This window comes from Oncorhynchus keta, chromosome 2 (genome assembly GCF_023373465.1).
Source record: "Oncorhynchus keta strain PuntledgeMale-10-30-2019 chromosome 2, Oket_V2, whole genome shotgun sequence".
Lineage (NCBI taxonomy): Eukaryota > Metazoa > Chordata > Actinopteri > Salmoniformes > Salmonidae > Oncorhynchus > Oncorhynchus keta.
The window spans coordinates 15,035,233-15,053,503 of record NC_068422.1 but is presented as its reverse complement, the minus strand read 5'-3'; the positions used below and the strand labels follow the sequence as shown (position 1 = coordinate 15,053,503).

Genomic DNA, 18,271 nt, shown 5'->3' with positions numbered 1-18,271 from the left:
ATACACATCACAGACAAACTGAATTGGTCCACTCACACTGACAGCGTCGTGAAGAAGGCGCAGCAGCGCCTATTCAACCTCAGGAGGCTGAAGAAATTCGGCTTGTCACCAAAAGCACTCACAAACTTCTACAGATGCACAATCGAGAGCATCCTGGCGGGCTGTATCACCGCCTGATACGGCAACTGCTCCGCCCTCAACCGTAAGGCTCTCCAGAGGGTAGTGAGGACTGCACAACGCATCACCGGGGGCAAACTACCTGCCCTCCAGGACACCTACACCACCCGTTGTTACAGGAAGGCCATAAAGACCATCAAGGACATCAACCACCCGAACCACTGCCTGTTCACCCCGCTATCATCCAGAAGGCAAGGTCAGTACAGGTGCATCAAAGCTGGGACCGAGAGACTGAAAAACAGCTTCTATCTCAAGGCCATCAGACTGTTAAACAGCCACCACTAACATTGAGTGGCTGCTGCCAACACACTGTCATTGACACTGACCCAACTCCAGCCATTTTAATAATGGGAAATGATGTAAATATATCACTAGCCACTTTAAACAATGCTACCTTATATAATGTTACTTACCCTACATTATTCATCGCATATGTATATACTGTACTCTACATCATTGACTGCATCCTTATGTAATACATGTATCACTAGCCACTTTAACTATGCCACTTTGTTTACTTTGTCTACATACTCATCTCATATGTATATACTGTACTCGATACCATCTACTGTATGCTGCTCTGTACCATCACTCATTCATATATCCTTATGTACATATTCCTTATCCCCTTACACTGTGTATAAGACAGTAGTTTTGGAATTGTTAGTTAGATTACTTGTTGGTTATCACTGCATTGTCGGAACTAGAAGCACAAGCATTTCGCTACACTCGCATTAACATCTGCTAACCATGTGTATGTGACAAATCAAATTTGATTTGAAGCAATCGGGGGAGAAGGGTCTTGGTCAGGCTGGTGACCAAGAACCCGAAGGCCACTGACAAGAGCTCCTGAGTTCCTCTGTGGACATTGGAGAACCTTCTAGAAACCTCAGCAGCACTCAAACAAATCAGGCTTTTGAATACTTTTGAAAAAAAAAAAAAAAATTGTGTGTAGATTGGCGAAGAATTTTTTTTTTTTTAATCCATTTAGAACAGAATTTGGAAAAAGGGGTCTGAATACTTTCCGAATGCACTGTACCGGCAGGCTTGAAGAAACATTCAATCATACAGTACCTTCTGAAAGTATTCAGACCCCTTGACATTTCCACATTTTGTTACGTTACAGCCTCAATCTAAAATGTATTGAATTGTTTTCGCCCCCTTCATCAATCCACACACACACACACTACCCCGTAATGGCAAAGCAAAAACAGGTTTTTAGAAATTCTACCAAATTTATTTAAAATAAAAAAACTGAAATATCACATTTACATCAGTATTCAGAGCCTTTACTCAGTACTTTGTTGAAGCATAACATCTTCCGTCAAGATAGAACTGCCAAAGGGGGAGGAGTTGCAGTCTACTGCAGAGATTGCCTGCAAAGTAATGTCATACTTTCCAGGTCCATACCCAAACAGTTCGAAATACTAATTTTGAAAATTACTCTCTCCAGAAATAAGTCTCTCACTGTTGCCGCCTGCTACCGACCCCCCTCAGCTCCCAGCTGTGCCCTGGACACCATTTGTGAATTGATCGCCCCCCATCTAGCTTCAGAGTTTGTTCTGTTAGGTGACCTAAACTGGGATATGCTTAACACCCCGGCAGTCCTACAATCTAAGCTAGATGCCCTCAATCTCACAAATCATCAAGGAACCCACCAGGTATAACCCTAACTCTGTAAACAAGGGCACCCTCATAGACGTCATCCTGACCAACTGGCCCTCCAAATACACCTCCGCTGTCTTCAACCAGGATCTCAGCGATCACTGCCTCATTGCCTGTATCCGCCACGGAGCCGCAGTCAAACGACCACCCCTCATCACTGTCAAATGCTCCCTAAAACACTTCTGTGAGCAGGCCTTTCTAATCGACCTGGCCCGGGTATCCTGGAAGGACATTCACCTCATCCCGTCAGTTGAGGATGCCTGGTCATTCTTTAAAAGTAACTTCCTCACCATTTTAGATAAGCATGCTCTGTTAAAAAAATGCAGAACTAAGAACAGATACAGCCCTTGGTTCACTCCAGACCTGACTGCCCTCGACCAGCACAAAAACATCCTGTGGCGGACTGCAATAGCATCGAATAGTCCCCGTGATATGCAACTGTTCAGGGAAGTCAGGAACCAATACACGCAGTCAGTCAGGAAAGCTAAGGCCAGCTTCTTCAGGCAGAAGTTTGCATCCTGCAGCTCCAACTCCAAAAAGTTCTGGGACACTGAAGTCCATGGAGAACAAGAGCACCTCCTCCCAGCTGCCCACTGCACTGAGGCTAGGTAACACTGTCACCACCGATAAATCCATGATTATCAAAAACTTCAAAAAGCATTTCTCAACGGCTGGCCATGCCTTCCGCCTGGCTACTCCAACCTCGGCCAACAGCTCCCCCCCCCCGCAGCTCCTCGCCCAAGCCTCTCCAGGTTCTCCTTTACCCAAATCCAGATAGCAGATGTTCTGAAAGAGCTGCAAAACCTGGACCCGTACAAATCAGCTGGGCTTGACAATCTGGACCCTCTATTTCTGAAACTATCCGCCGCCATTGTCGCAACCCCTATTACCAGCCTGTTCAACCTCTCTTTCATATCGTCTGAGATCCCCAAGGATTGGAAAGCTGCCGCAGTCATCCCCCTCTTCAAAGGGGGAGACACCCTGGACCCAAACTGTTACAGACCTATATCCATCCTGCCCTGCCTATCTAAGGTCTTCGAAAGCCAAGTCAACAAACAGGTCACTGACCATCTCAAATCCCACCGTACCTTCTCCGCTGTGCAATCTGGTTTCCGAGCCGGTCACGGGTGCACCTCAGCCACACTCAAGGTACTAAACGATATCATAACCGCCATCGATAAAAGACAGTACTGTGCAGCCGTCTTCATCAACCTTGCCAAGGCTTTCGACTCTGTCAATCACCATATTCTTATCGGCAGACTCAGTAGCCTCGGTTTATCGGATGACTGCCTTGCCTGTTTCACCAATTACTTTGCAGACAGAGTTCAGTGTGTCAAATCGGAGGGCATGCTGTCCGGTCCTCTGGCAGTCTCTATGGGGGTGCCACAGGGTTCAATTCTCGGGCCGACTCTTTTCTCTGTATATATCAATGATGTTGCTCTTGCTGCGGGCGATTCCCTGATCCACCTCTACGCAGACGACACCATTCTATATACTTTCGGCCCGTCATTGGACACTGTGCTATCTAACCTCCAAACGAGCTTCAATGCCATACAACACTCCTTCCGTGGCCTCCAACTGCTCTTAAACGCTAGTAAAACCAAATGCATGCTTTTCAACCGATCGCTGCCTGCACCCGCATGCCCGACTAGCATCACCACCCTGGATGGCTCCGACCTTGAATATGTGGACATCTATAAGTACCTAGGTGTCTGGCTAGACTGCAAACTCTCCTTCCAGACTCATATCAAACATCTCCAATCGAAAATCAAATCAAGAGTCGGCTTTCTATTCCGCAACAAAGCCTCCTTCACTCACGCCGCCAAGCTTACCCTAGTAAAACGGACAATCCTACCGATCCTCGTCTTCGGCGATGTCATCTACAAAATGGCTTCCAACACTCTACTCAGCAAACTGGATGCAGTCTATCACAGTGCCATCCGTTTTGCCACCAAAGCACCTTATACCACCCACCACTGCGACTTGTATGCTCTAGTCGGCTGGCCCTCGCTACATATTCGTCGCCAGACCCACTGGCTCCAGGTCATCTACAAGTCCATGCCAGGTAAAGCTCTGCCTTATCTCAGATCACTGGTCACGATGGCAACACCACTGATCATCCCTAAAGCCAACACCTCATTTGGCCGCCTTTCGTTCCAGTACTCTGCTGCCTGTGACTGGAACGAACTGCAAAAAAAAAAAAAAAAAAATTGCTGAAGCTGGAGACTTTTATCTCCCTCACCAACTTCAAACATCAGCTATCTGAGCAGCTAACCGATCGCTGCAGCTGTACATAGTCTATTGGTAAATAGCCCACCCATTTTCACCTACCTCATCCCCATACTGTTTTTATTTATTTACTTTTCTGCTCTTTTGCACACCAATATCTCTCTACCTGTACATGACCATCTGATCATTTATCACTCCAGTGTTAATCTGCAAAATTGTAATTATTCACCTACCTCCTCATGCCTTTTGCACACATTGTATATAGACTCCCCTTTTTTTCTACTTTGTTATTGACTTGTTAATTGTTTACTCCATGTGTAACTCTGTGTTGTCTGCTCACACTGCTATGCTTTATCTTGGCCAGGTCGCAGTTGCAAATGAGAACTTGTTCTCAACTAGCCTACCTGGTTAAATAAAGGTGAAATAAAAATAAAATAAATTTTAAAAAGCACCTTTGGCAGCGATTACAGCATCAGAGTTCTCTTGGGTATTGCAGATCTGCAGATCCTTTCAAGCACTGTCAGGTTGAATGGGGAGCATTGCCTCACAGCTATTTTCAGGTCTCTGCAGAGATGTTAGATCAGGTTTAAGTCCAGGCTTTGGCTGGCCCACTCAAGGACATGCATGGACTGGTCCTGAAGCCACTCCTGCATTGTCTTGGCTGTATGCGTAGGATCGTTGTCCTGTTGAAAGGTGAACCCTCACCCCAGTCTGCGGTCCTGAACGCTCTGGGGAATGTTTTCATCAAGGATCTCTCTGTACTTTGCTTGGTTCTTCTTTGTCTCAATCCTGACTTGTCTCCAAGTCCCTGCCGCTGAAAAACATCTCCACAGATGATGCTGCCACCAACATGCTTCACCGTAGGGATGGTGCCAGGTTTCCTCCAGACGTGACACTTGGCATTCAGGCCAAAAAGTTCAATCTTGGTTTCATCAGGCCAAAGAATCTTTATTTGCCCTTTGGCAAACTCCATGCGAGCTGTCATGTGCCTTTTACTGAGGAGTGGCTTCAGTCTGGCCACTCTACCATAAAGGCCTGCTGCAGAGATGGTTGTCCTCCTAGAGGGTTCTCCTATCTCCAGAGGAACTCTGGAGCTCTGTCAGTGACCATCAGGTTCTTGTTCACCTCCCTGACCAAGGCCCATCTCCCCTGATTGCTCAGTTTGGCCTAACAGCCAGCTCTAGGAAGAGTCTTGGTGGTTCCAATCTTCTTCCATTTAAGAATGATGGAGGCCAATGTGTTCTTGGGCACCTTCAATGCTGCAAAAATGTTTTGCTACCCTTCCCCAGATCTGTGCCTCGACACAATCATGTCTCGCTGCTCTACGGACAAATCATTCGACCTCATGGCTTGTTTTTACTCTGAACCTGTACTGTCAAGTGTGGGACCTTATATAGACAGGTGTGGTCCTTTTCAAATCATGTCTAATCAATTGAATTTATCACACATGGACTCCAATCAAGTTATAGAAACATCAATGATGATCAATGGAAACAGGATCCACCTGAGCTCAATTTTCATAGCAAAGGATCTGAATACTTATGTAAATAAGGTATGTTAATTTTTAATACATTTGCAAAAAATAAACAAACAACTTTTGGCTCTGTGATTATGGGGTGTGTAGATTGCTGAGGATTTGTATTTACTTAATCCATTTTAGAATAAGGCTGTAAACATAACAAAATGTGGAAAAAAGTCAAGGGGCCTGATTACTTTCTGAAGACACTGTACTTTGCATAGAAACCCAAATAAATGCATGTAGATGGAAAGGGGTGTGTGTCATGTGCTAATTAGCTAATACAGATGGCATAGCCTACACACATAGCATACCTTGCAATATAATCTTCTCTAAAAACAGTTGTACAAAGTGCTCTGTAATAAGATGAGTGTTCTCCAATACCATTGTGGACATGCATAATGATGGATGCATTAGAATATAAGATACGGAGAATAGAGCCTGTAGGATTACAGAAAAAACAGTTGGGAAATGAACATGAAATACTAAATGTGAGTATATTTAAGTGTTTAAATGATTAACTTTCCTACTAACCTAAACTTTCCTACTAACCTAAAAGTTGTCTGAGCTAAAGTCTTGCCAATCCATTCATTATTCTACTAATCATGACAGTGCGAGACAGGTTTTCCATAATGTACGTTTCATATAAATTCAAACCAATAACACCATCAGAAAGTGTTTCACCATTTATTGAGTACAGAGACACATAGCAAAGATGTCTCAGGCAGTATTTGAAATATCTAAATATAGTGAACCTAATATTGAGTTGTACCCCTTTTGCCCTCAGAACAGCCTCAATTTGTCGGGGCATGGACTCTACAAGGTGACGAAAGCTGGCCCATGTTGACACCATTGCTTCCCACAGTTTTGTCAAGTTGGCTGGATGTCCTTTAGGTGGTGGAATATTCTTGATATACACAGGAAACTGTTGAGCATGATAACCCAGCAGTGTTGCTTGTCACCTAGTACAATATCCCATTCAAAGGCACTTAAATCTGTTGTTTTGCCCATTCACCCTCTGAATGGCACACATACACAATCCATGTCTCAATTGTCTCAAGGCTTTAAAATCCTTCTTTAAACTGTCCCCTCTCCTTCATCTACACTGATTGAAGTGTATTTAACAAGTGACATCAATAAGCTTTCAACTGGATTCACCTGGTCAGTCTATGTCATGGAGAGAGCAGGTGTTCATGTTTGTACACTCAGTGTAGATCAAGTGCCGTGGGGGGCACAATCTTAAAATACTGCAATCCAGAAATGAGCACTTTACAATCTACGCCAAAAGCCTGGACTTCTGATGGAGACCATCAAACTGTCATCAACTCGTGCAGTATTACCCTTTCTCTCCAGGAGCATGCATGTGCCCAGGCCCCATAGGCGTATCGAAAGGACCTCCCCTGGTCACCAATGTAACTGACTGATGTAGAGAGCGACAAGTGCCTTAGCAGAATGCAATCTAAGCTGTGTGTGGTCCAGAGACCGGAACTCTCATCTATGGCACATGTCAAACTCATTCCATGGAGGGCTGAGTGTCTTTGGGTTTTCGCTCCTCCCATGATGAATTACAGTCACTAAATAGTAAAGAACTTCCCCCTCCTGGTTGTCTAGGTCTTAATTGAAAACAAAAACACACAGATACTAGGCTCTCCATGGAATGAGTTTTACACCCCTGATCTATTTCAAAAGCCTGGGCTCCTGACAGGAACAATAGAATTCTCCCCACTAATAATAATAATAATAATAATAATCTGTCACCCGCTAAACTGATTCAATAATAAATGTAGTTTTTGAGATGCTCAAACAAGCATGTGTATCTGTAGTTGGAGTGTTTCAACTCTAAAATGCATTAGACTGTCTAAAACTAAACCCACAAACAAAAAACAACAGGCAAATACATATATGGTCTCAATGTCTATATAGTGACGGAAAGGCTAGTTCAAACTGCAGTAGGATGGTTCTCACATGCAAGTGAACCAGCCCAAACTTGGTGAAGAGCACTTGGTTGAGCTCTGGGAGCAGGACATAGGGGAGCTGAATAGATCATGTGAGACAAAAGTGCGAGACAAGAATGAATAAAAAAAAGTCACAGAAAATAAATGTAAATTGCGAGCTAGAAATTGAACCTCCTGACAGTCTGAGGCAGGGTGCTCCGCAATCATCCTACTCCAACTATTGACAGGGATAATGTGGCATTTCTTATTTGTCAGTCTGAATTAAATGATTGGGTCCTGCCTTGATGACTATGAGATTTACACTACTTGTCCATTAGATTTTTGTAGTCTTAAATTATTACTTGGAATACACTAATAGCTAAAACGCTCCTTGCCCCAGAATGACATTAGCAACAGATATGCTTGTTGGAACTAGCTAGTTAAGTAGCAAGCTAGCTAAATTACTAAGGTTGCTGTGTTCTAAATTGGGAGTAATTTTACATCTTACATTGACAGTATCAATATCATAACCGCCATCGACAAGAGACAATACTGTGAAGCAGTCTTCATCGACAACTACAAATACCTAGCTGTCTGGCTAGACTGTAAACTCTCCTTCCAGACTCACATTAAGCATCTCCAATCCAAAATTAAATCTAGAATTGGCTTCCTATTTCGCAACAAAGCCTCCTTCACTCATGCCTGCAAACATACCTTCATAAAACTGACCATCCTACCGATCCTCGACGATGTCATTTACAAAATAGCCTCCAACACTCTACTCAACAAATTGGATGCAGTCTATCACAGTGCCATCCGTTTTGTCACCAAAGCCCCATATATTACCCAACACTGCAACCTGTATGCTCTCGTTGGCTGGCCCTCGCTTCATACTCGTCGCCAAACCCACTGGCTACAGGTCATCTTTAAGTCTTTGCTCGGTAAAGCTCTGCCTTATCTCAGCTCACTGGTCACCATAGCAACACCCACCCATAGCAGGATCTCCAGCAGGTATATTTCACTGGTTATCCCCAAAGCCAACACCTACTTTGGCCACCTTTCCTTCCAGTTTTCTGCTGCCAATGACTGGAACGAATTGCAAAAAATGCTGAAGTTGGAGACATATCTCCCTCACTAACTTTAAGCATCAGCTATCTGAGCAGCTTACCGATCGCTGCAGCAGTACACAGCCCATCTGTAAATAGCCCATCCAACCAAATACCTACCCCATCCCCATATTAGTTTTTCTGCTCTTTTGCACACCAAAAGAGTGTGTACTAGGCTACACTTTGGGGCGGAAGCGTAACCTAGTGGTTAGAGTGTTGGACTAGTAACCAAAAAGTTTCAAGTTCAAATCCCCAAGCTGACAAGGTACAAATCTGTCGGTCTGCCCTTGAACAAGGCTTACCTGTTCCTAGGCTGTCATTGAAAATAAGGATTTGTTCTTAACTGACTTGTGTAGTTAAATAAAGGTAAAATAAATCTGCACTTCTATAACTCCAGTGTTAATTGCTAAATTGTAATTACTTCACCACTATTGTCCTATTTATTGCCTTACCTCATTTGCACACACTGTATACAGATTTTTCAATTGTTATTGTCTGTATGTTTGTTTATCCCATGTTATCTGTTGTTTCTGAGGCACTGCTTTGCTTTATCTTGGCCAGATCGCAGTTGTAAATGAGAACTTGCTCTCAACTGGCTTACCTGGTTAAATAAAAGGTGAACATTATATCCATTTCTATAACTAAATAGTTTGATTACAACAAGAAAAATACACACTGATAACAGTTTGTCTGACGTAGATCTCTGTCTACTATCTTAAATAAGGATAAATACGGATAACGTGATTGGCAGATGTGATCAGCAGAGCTAATACCAAAGATTTGTTATACCGAAGCCAAGAGATCCCTGTTGCCTGTTGTTTCAAATGGGTCATTTGAGTCATAGTTGGCAGACCAAGCAAGGTGGGCAGAGCCAAGCACGAGCTAGCAAGATCCTATTTGCGCGTTCTACCACTATTAGCATATTTATGTTAAGGAACGCCTACTCTGAAGTGAGCGTGTGCAATAACTCAATTCGCCTTGGTACTCCTAAACAACTTTTAAAAACTTTGGCAAAGGGTAAAGTCCACTCTGTTCGTAACATATTATAGTTTTGGGAACAGAAAACTGTATAGATCAAATGCTTCATCGGTGAGAAAATTAGCAGAGTGTGAACCAAAATCAATTTTTTGTTCCATCTTCTCCCATATTTGGTAGCGAATGGAAACGCCAAGCGGATGCTTCACAATTATACATCCGGTGAAATCTGTGATAGTAACGTACATGATATTACGAGTTGCTCGGTAGTACTCTGCGCCGTTTGCCTGTCCAACTAGCGAACTTAAAAGTAAGTATTTTGAAAAAATGTGTAAGAATTGACATTGCCAACAAACTGATGTTTATAAGAAATACATATGCACGAAATGTTAAACAAAAAAACAGCACCTCTCAGATCGATCGTCTTGAAGAAATCTAACCATTCATTTAACAGCCCACCACCAAGTAATACATTTTATCGTGAGTAGTCCTCGCAGTTCATTATAAGTTTAAGGTCGCTAAATTAACTAGCTACCGTACATTAGTTAGCTAATTTACATTGACAACGTGACAAGTAGCATAGCGGCTGTATTGGTGAGCTACTTATTCGATCAAACCGTTTGAGCCAAACCAATGCTAAAAACAAAACGAATCCGTAAAATAACGAGTAACACGTAAAAAATCTATAACGTTAAGTAATTATGGCTAACTAGCTATATCTCATGATATGGTTAACCGGCTAAATATTCAGATATGTCTGTTTACTTAAGTACTGGCTAGCAATTTACCCGGTTGTGTTGGCTAAGGTTTGCTCGAAACTCTAGCTTGCAAGCTATCAAATATAATTAGAAGTCATTTGCCAGGCCTCGATTTGGTGAGTTTTCCCTGTATTCAATAAAAGTTAAGGGCTAGATCTCACCTGCACACTTCACCGTTCTCCTCAGTTTATTTCATTGACGTATGTTAATGGATTTGCTATGTTGAAATACTTGTTGAACGAGCTTTAAAGAAGTGAGTAACGGTGGCTATCTGAGCGCTGTCGTTGCTTGGCTCCACAGAGACACGTGGGGAGGAGCTGCTGTTTGGATTCCCACAATGCAAAGCGATAAAAGGTTTACGTTTTAGCCTACAGATGTCGCAAAGGCGTTTAACATGAAATTGTGTTAAAATGTTTCATATAATCCATAAGGAGTAGTGATTTCAAACTCACTGGACTGGACTGCCGAAGTAGAGCCCGCGATCCGAAAAATTTTCCTGACAGCGGTGGGATTCGAACCCACGCCCCCGAAGAGACTGGAGCCTTAATCCAGCGCCTTAGACCGCTCGGCCACGCTATCATGTATCATTACTTCTGTATATAACAAGATCAATAGATTCATACATTTTGTAAAATTACTTCCAGACAGCAGCTCCAAATGCGATGTGACATGACATCGCATCAGTCCGCTAAGTATGGTTATGTATTTATGAAGTGATAATGCCGGAAAAGCAGGTGTTTGGGGGGTATATTGGCACTTGTCGATGGCCGGGCTGTGCTGATAAACTCCCACTACCAGACACCCACCTTTCGCGTGAACGTGCACGCACTCAATTCTCCATTGCTGCAACTTGTTGCTCGTTGAGATTTCTGAACACGTTTGGCTGCGTTTAATTTAATTATTTAACTCGATTTTATCGCGGGCGAGGCACCAGTAATATCTGCAGCTTTCGGTTTGGCTATTTGTTTCAAGTGTATTAGTCTAAATAAATCTATTTGCTAAAATTCATTATCTCTCACATGTCTTGCCTACATTTTACTCCTTCCTCTGTTTAATATAACACACATACATCAACTATTCATTTCAGTTGCCTACATAAAGTTTTTCTATAGAAAGTATTTTACTTAGATGTGTGCCACAGAAGGTATTTGACTCTAGCCACAAAATTAAGGAAATTAGAAGGGAGGGAGGATTTTGGCAAGGCCATTTTCTTGTCTGCCGAAATTCTCTCCCCCCTTCTATCTTGGGACTGCAAGGCCTGGCACATTTGGTGACCTAAGGCCTGGCATCATTTGGTGACCTATCATGCCCCCTGATGTGTGCCACTGGAACTATTAGACTCTAGTCACAAAAGGAAGTGGTTATTTCAGCAATAATAGTTTTCAGAGCCCTCTACTGTTCTCTCTACCCATTCCTCAATCCCCCATCCCATCGTGCTATTTCCTCAAAGCTTTTCCGACATTTTTTTACACTTTTTCTGTTTTTGTTTTTAAGAATGTAGGTACAGTAGTAGTAGTAATAATAATAAAAAATCTAACATTTGTACTCTGAGCAAAAAAAACTAGTTCAAATATATAAGTCAACATGAGTGTATATCCATAATCACAGTAAACTGTTATAATAACAGAAAAAAGAAGGGGGGAAAAGTATAATAATATAACAAACAAAACTATGACTGAATGTGCCTCCAAGAAGAATCCCCTCCCCAATAGGTCCCTTTGCCCTCAATAGGACACCCCTAGCACTTCCACCATCCCCATCAACCTCCCCCACCCCCCACCCCTCAACCACAAAACACAATAATGATAATAATAAAATAAAAATATATATACCAAGATATATATACACATACACAGATGTACAGTACATATACATATCCACAGGACACTCAATGTATCTCTTTTCCTGCATCAGATATTCAGGTGACATTTCCACCTGGATGACAGCACATAATCAGCAAGATGTAGATGCTCTTCATACGAGGGAATGCCTGCCCATTCTCAGATGTTAGATAATCCAAGATGATCACGTCATTTACATTTTAGCCCTAACATGAACGTTCTGCTTCTTCTTCCACACCATCTAGCGATTTCCCCAAGATGCTCAGTCAGAGCCATGTCAGCTCCAGATTTGACTACTTCAACTCACACCCTGCTGGAATCCCTGCATTCTCAGATTCCCCTCCACTGATTTGCACCCTGGATGGCCTCCCTATTGCAGCTCACATTATGTTCAGGATTCTAATTCTAGCCTACAGGCCCAGAAAATGACCAGCTCCTTAATACCTCTTGGTCTGGATAAAGTGATGTACTGTTTTTCTTTTTCTGTGATCTACAATTGTGTCAATATTGAAGTTGTCTTCTCCTTAATGATTCAGTGGACAATCACCAAGACTTTGCTGTGTACGGTTGCCTAATTGGTTGAATGAGTTGAGCTGCAGGCATCATAACTGCAAAGTCCCTTGCTGTTTGTAAATGCTGATTCAATAACCACCTAACCACTTTGATTCTGATTTACTTTTGGTCTTGGAATACACTTCTACCTGTTGCTCTATGTTTATAATAAAAACATGTTTGTTGTGCTTTTACTAGCAGTGAACAGGTTAGGTAGCAGTTTTCTACATATTGTATATCAAATCAAATCAAATTTATTTATATAGCCCTTCGTACATCAGCTGATATCTCAAAGTGCTGTACAGAAACCCAGCCTAAAACCCCAAACAGCAAACAATGCAGGTGTAAAAGCACGGTGGCTAGGAAAAAACTCCCTAGAAAGGCCAAAACCTAGGAAGAAACCTAGAGAGGAACCGGGCTATGTGGGGTAATTGACTGTATATGTTACATTTTAGAACATGGTAGATTATCATGTAATACGACATCTACCATAACATGTATTTATGGTTTCAGCATTAAACTGTACAAATTGATAACTTCAGATATATTTGATGTGCTAAAGGTACATTGATTCTCCCCTGATCCTTTTCAAATACGGTCAAAGATGTTAACATCATGAGAGAAGAAATAGCAGTCACTCTCCTCCAACACTGGTATGTTCAATTTATAATTGTAGATATAATTGTAGATAAAATAAACATAAGGGTCTTTCAAGGTTATCATTGATCCAACTTCTGACTAGATGGCCACTAAAACACATGTATTTAAATAATTATGTTACAAGAAACCTATACTATTCCCCTGTTCCCTGTTTGCTCAGAAAAATACATGTAGAGATGTATAGACTACTTGACATGTTTTGCTACATGACCTGAGCCAACTGTGCCACTTCTGTGGGGAGGTGGACAATAATGAGGAAGACACTAACTTGGTAATTGCTTGTTCACTTCTAAAGGCACATTTTTAGGAGTACGAATTTGTATAAGCAGTAATATTTATAGGAGGTAGTATCATCCACTTTGTCTGAAAAGGAAATCATTGTAATTCAAGAAAATATATTTAATGTTTTAAATATCTAAAAAAAAATCAACATAAATTACCGATTGTTATGAAAACTTGAAATCGGCCCTAATTAATTGGCCATTCTGATTAATCGGTCGACCTCTAGCACAAACCCACTGTCGGTGGACCAGACAGGAATGGCAAAAAGTGCTCTTCACTGACGAGTCGCGGTTTTGTCTCACCAGGGGTGATGGTCGGATTCACGTTTATCGTCGAAGGAATGAGCATTGCAACAAGGCCTGTACTCTGGAGCGGGATCAATTTGTAGGCTGGCAGGTGTATTTAGGGACATATTCAACCAATCCCTATCCAGTGTGTTGTCCCCACATGCTTCAAGGTGACCACCATTGTTCTTGTTCCCAAGAAAGCAAAGGTAATTGAACTAAATTACTATCGCCCCATTGCACTCACTTCTGTCATCATGAAGTGCTTTGAGAAACTAGTCAAGGATCATATCACCTCCACCCTACCTGATACCCTAGACCCTCTCCAATTTGCTTACCGCCCCAATAGGTCCACTGACGATGCAATCGCCATCACACTGCACACTGCCCTATTCCACCTGGAGAAGAGGAATACCTATGTCAGAATTCTGTTCATTGACTTCCGCTCAGCATTTAACACCATAGTACCCTCCAATCTCGTCATTAAGCTCGAGACTCTGGGTCTCGACCCCGCCCTGTGCAACTCGGTCCTGGACCTTCTGACAGGCTGCCCCCAGGTGGTGAAGGTGAGGTAAACCAGGTGAGGTCACCGCATGTGTGGGAGGTGGAACTAAAGGGTTAGCTAAGGCATATTGAGCAGGGCTAGAGGCTACAGTGAAATAAGACAATCACTAACCGGAATTGGCCAAGATGGCTGCTTGAACAGACGCTTTTTTACCGAGCTCCGTACCAAACTTCAGAAAGATTGTGAAAATGTTTTTTTTTTTTAAGTTTAGTCATTATTATTTTTATTTGTTCAAGATATAAGACCTTTCCTGTGACTGGAATGATAATTGAATAATTTATTTCAGCATGTCCATGCAAAGTCGTGACAAAAAAAGAAAGGAAAAAGTTAGCCGTTCTATTGCTAATCAACAAGAGAGAAACGTGCTTATAGACAACTGTCATAACTACACTTGGCCTATGGATAATATCATGCTTTCGAATGCTGAAGATGACGAATTCCCCTCTTTACCGGTTACTCCGTGCAAACCTCCACCCTCCAAAAAACCCAACATGAACTCTGACATCGTGGCTACCCTCTCCTTACTCATCAACTCCAGGTGTGACGCCATTGAGAAAATGGTAGGCGCGAACACCATGGTTATCGAAGGCTTGAAAAAGACGAGTTTGCATGTGGTGAAATTAATGATGTGAAAACGAGAGTGGCAAAAGTTGAAAAACATGTGGAAAGAGTGGAAAAGAATAACAATGTCTACCATAGACGTCTCACTGATCTGGAACAATACACAAGAAAATGGAACCTGAGACTCTACGGCTTGCCAGAGGTGGAGAATGAAGATGTGCGAGGAGAGGCTATCCGTATCTTCCAAGAAGTTTTGCCTGCAGAGAAGAACAAAGTTGGTGATAACATCGACGTTGTACATCGCCTCGGCAAGAAGCAACAGCAAAGCGATTCAAGACCCAGGGGTATCCTCATCCTATTCACTACCAGATTCTACAGGGATGCTGTCTGGAAAGCGGCAAGGAAGAACGCCTTCCTTCAGAGCCATGGTATGCGTTTCGCCGAGCATCTCAGCCCGGAAGACATAGAAAGAAGGAACAAGTTGTGGCCAACGATCAAGATAGCACGAAGTGAGGGGAAGGCTGCTTACTTCGTGGGAGGACGAGGTTTCATCAACGGTTCAGAAATCCATATTCCTCCCTAAAATCTCACCAGAAGGAACAGGTTGATGGTTTCAGCCATGGTATTCTCATTTTCCTTATGTTGTTTACCTAACAAGTATCAGGTGAATATTTTAAAGGAATACTCAGGTATTTCAATTCATTAGTTTGTTCTTGTATGACCAGAAATCCTATTTTGTTTATAAACTTACGAAGAAGATTGAAAGCTGAATTTATGTTTTATGTATACAGTAACTAAGATACTGTTTTAAATGGCATACAGGTCTGCTCTGACTTTACACGGTTATTGTTTTGTCTTGTGATCAGTTACAATGACATTACACTCATTACTGTAAACTTATACGGGTACAACACCAAACATGAGAATGATGAGTTGCTTGAATCTATAGAGAAACATATACTTCATTGGTTATCTAAATTTCCCAATTCGTTATTATTGATAGGAGGGGACTTTAACATTACAATAGATAATTCAACTGATAGATGGCCCCCAGGTAGGCCAACCAATCAGAATTTGGGTTTAATACTTTTTATGGAAAAGTTTGATCTTACTGATATATGGAGAGAGAGGTTTCCGGCCGAAAGATCATTCACTTGGAGTAACAAAACAGGCTCCAGACAATCCAGGAAAGATTTTTGGCTTATATCCAAATGTATTGATAGTGAGTGTGTTACTACAAATATTTGTACTACTCCCCTCACAGACCATAAGGCTATTTACATTGATATCATTTATATTTTACAGAAAATTGTATAGCTCTATGTACTGTCAGGAATCCACAGATATGTTTTTTAACTCACTGAATAATGTTCACTCTATCAGTGATATAGAATCTAAACAGTGTGATGAACCCATCAAAGTTGAAGAGATTATAGAGTCTATCAAACATCTAAAGAACAATAAATCACCAGGTGTTGATGGAATTACATCAGAATTTTACAAATTATTTTCTGAACAAGTAGCTCCCTTCCTATTCGAAGTCTTTTTAGAGAGTATTAAAAACAATGTTCTCCCTCCTACAATGAGTCAGGGGTTAATAACACTGATACCTAAAGCCTAAAAAAGAAATGCTGCTCATCAATAACTGGCGTCCAATTTGTCTTCTTAATAATGACTATAAGATATTAGCCTCACTACTTGCAAAAAGAATTAAGAAGTTCTGGATGCAATCATTGATGAAACAGTCTGGCTTCATGAGGAACAGACATATTTCTAACAATGTCAGACTAGTATTAGACGTACTTGACTAAACAGACCTAATAACTGAGAATAGCTTCATATTATTTTTTGATTTTTAGAAAGCATTTGACACAGTAGAGCATCAGTTTCTCTTCCACTCCCTTGAGAGACTTGGCTTTGGGGATTTCTTCTGTAAGGCTATTAAGACTCTATGCAAATGTTAACAGCTCTATCAAATTGAAATATGGCACCTCACCTAGATTTGAGTTAAAGAGAGGAATTAGGCAAGGTTGTCCTATCTCTCCGTACCTGTTTTTATTAATCACCCAACTTCTTGCAAATTATTTAAATAATAGTCCTGTACAAGGTATTTCCATAGCTGGTAAATAAATTATTATAAGCCAGCTGGCTGACGATACTACACTTTTTCTGAAGGACGCTAACCAAATTCCCATATCGATCAATGTGATACAATCCTTTTCCAAAGCGTCTGGTCTATTTCTTAACATTATGAAATGTGAACTCATGCTGTCAAAGATTGTGTGACACCATATTATGGTATTCCAGTAAAAGAAGAACTTACATATTTAGGCATAACCATTACAAAGGATCAGAAGTCTAGAGGCTTACTAAATTTTAACCCTCTTATTAAAAAAACCCAGAAGAAACTAAATCAATGGCTACAGAGGGACTTATTTTTAAAAGGTAGATGTCAGGACCCGGTTACGAACCCAGGTCTCCGGAGTGAGAAACAGTCACTTAACCAACTGAGCCACGAATAGTTGGCAGAACCCAGAAGATGAGGCAGACACAGCAGTACTTGAGACGGTGTATTTAATGAAGTAAAAAGTGAAGTTCTTCAAGAAAACATGTAACTCCACAACCTCAAAAGGAATTCCACAAGAACAAAGGTAATCCTCCAAGACAAAAAGGTAAATCCACAAGGTGGAAGGTATAGCACAAAAAGCCTCAAAAAATTACTCAAAAAAACAAACAAGAACAAAAAACAGAATTCCACAAGAGAGTCCACAGGGATCAACAAGAGTTCACAGAGAACTAGGGCTGGGTGCTAACATACAAACACAGAGCAAAGGACTGAGGAAAACAAAGGGTTTAAATACAATCAGGGGAAACGAGGCACAGGTGCAAATAATAATGGGGATCAAGGGAAAACAAAAAGGTCAAAAGGCACAATGGTGGCATCTAGTGACCAAAAACCGGAACAACCCTGGCCAAATCCTGACAGAATCCCCCCCCTAGGAACGGCTCCTGACGTTCCTACCAGCTCTCTCAGGGTGGAGGGCCCTGAACTGACGAATGAGGTCAGGGTCCAGTATGTCTTTGGCAGGAACCCAGGAGCGCTCCTCGGGACCGTAGCCTTCCCAGTCCACCAGATACTGCCAGGACCGCTGCACCCGGCGGGAAT

The 18,271-nt window shown here is 41.9% G+C and overlaps 1 protein-coding gene, 1 long non-coding RNA gene and 1 other non-coding gene across 3 annotated transcripts in view; 1 reads left to right on the top strand and 2 right to left on the bottom strand.

Annotated features, from left to right (window-relative positions):
- Positions 1–10,690, bottom strand: part of LOC118397135 (DNA-directed RNA polymerase III subunit RPC5-like) — a 39,592-nt gene extending 28,902 nt beyond the window's left edge. The window contains exon 1 of the mRNA XM_035791626.2: positions 10,522–10,690. The gene's annotated coding sequence lies outside the window, so the exon portion shown is untranslated. The remainder of the gene's footprint in view (positions 1–10,521) is intronic.
- LOC118397145 (uncharacterized) lies at positions 8,845–13,235 on the top strand. The gene is made up of 2 exons (XR_004828355.2): positions 8,845–9,912; positions 12,447–13,235. It is a non-coding gene; the product is annotated as an uncharacterized LOC118397145 (long non-coding RNA).
- trnal-aag (transfer RNA leucine (anticodon AAG)) lies at positions 10,858–10,939 on the bottom strand. The gene has a single exon. It is a non-coding gene; the product is annotated as a tRNA-Leu (tRNA).
- Positions 13,236–18,271: the final 5,036 nt, after the last annotated feature.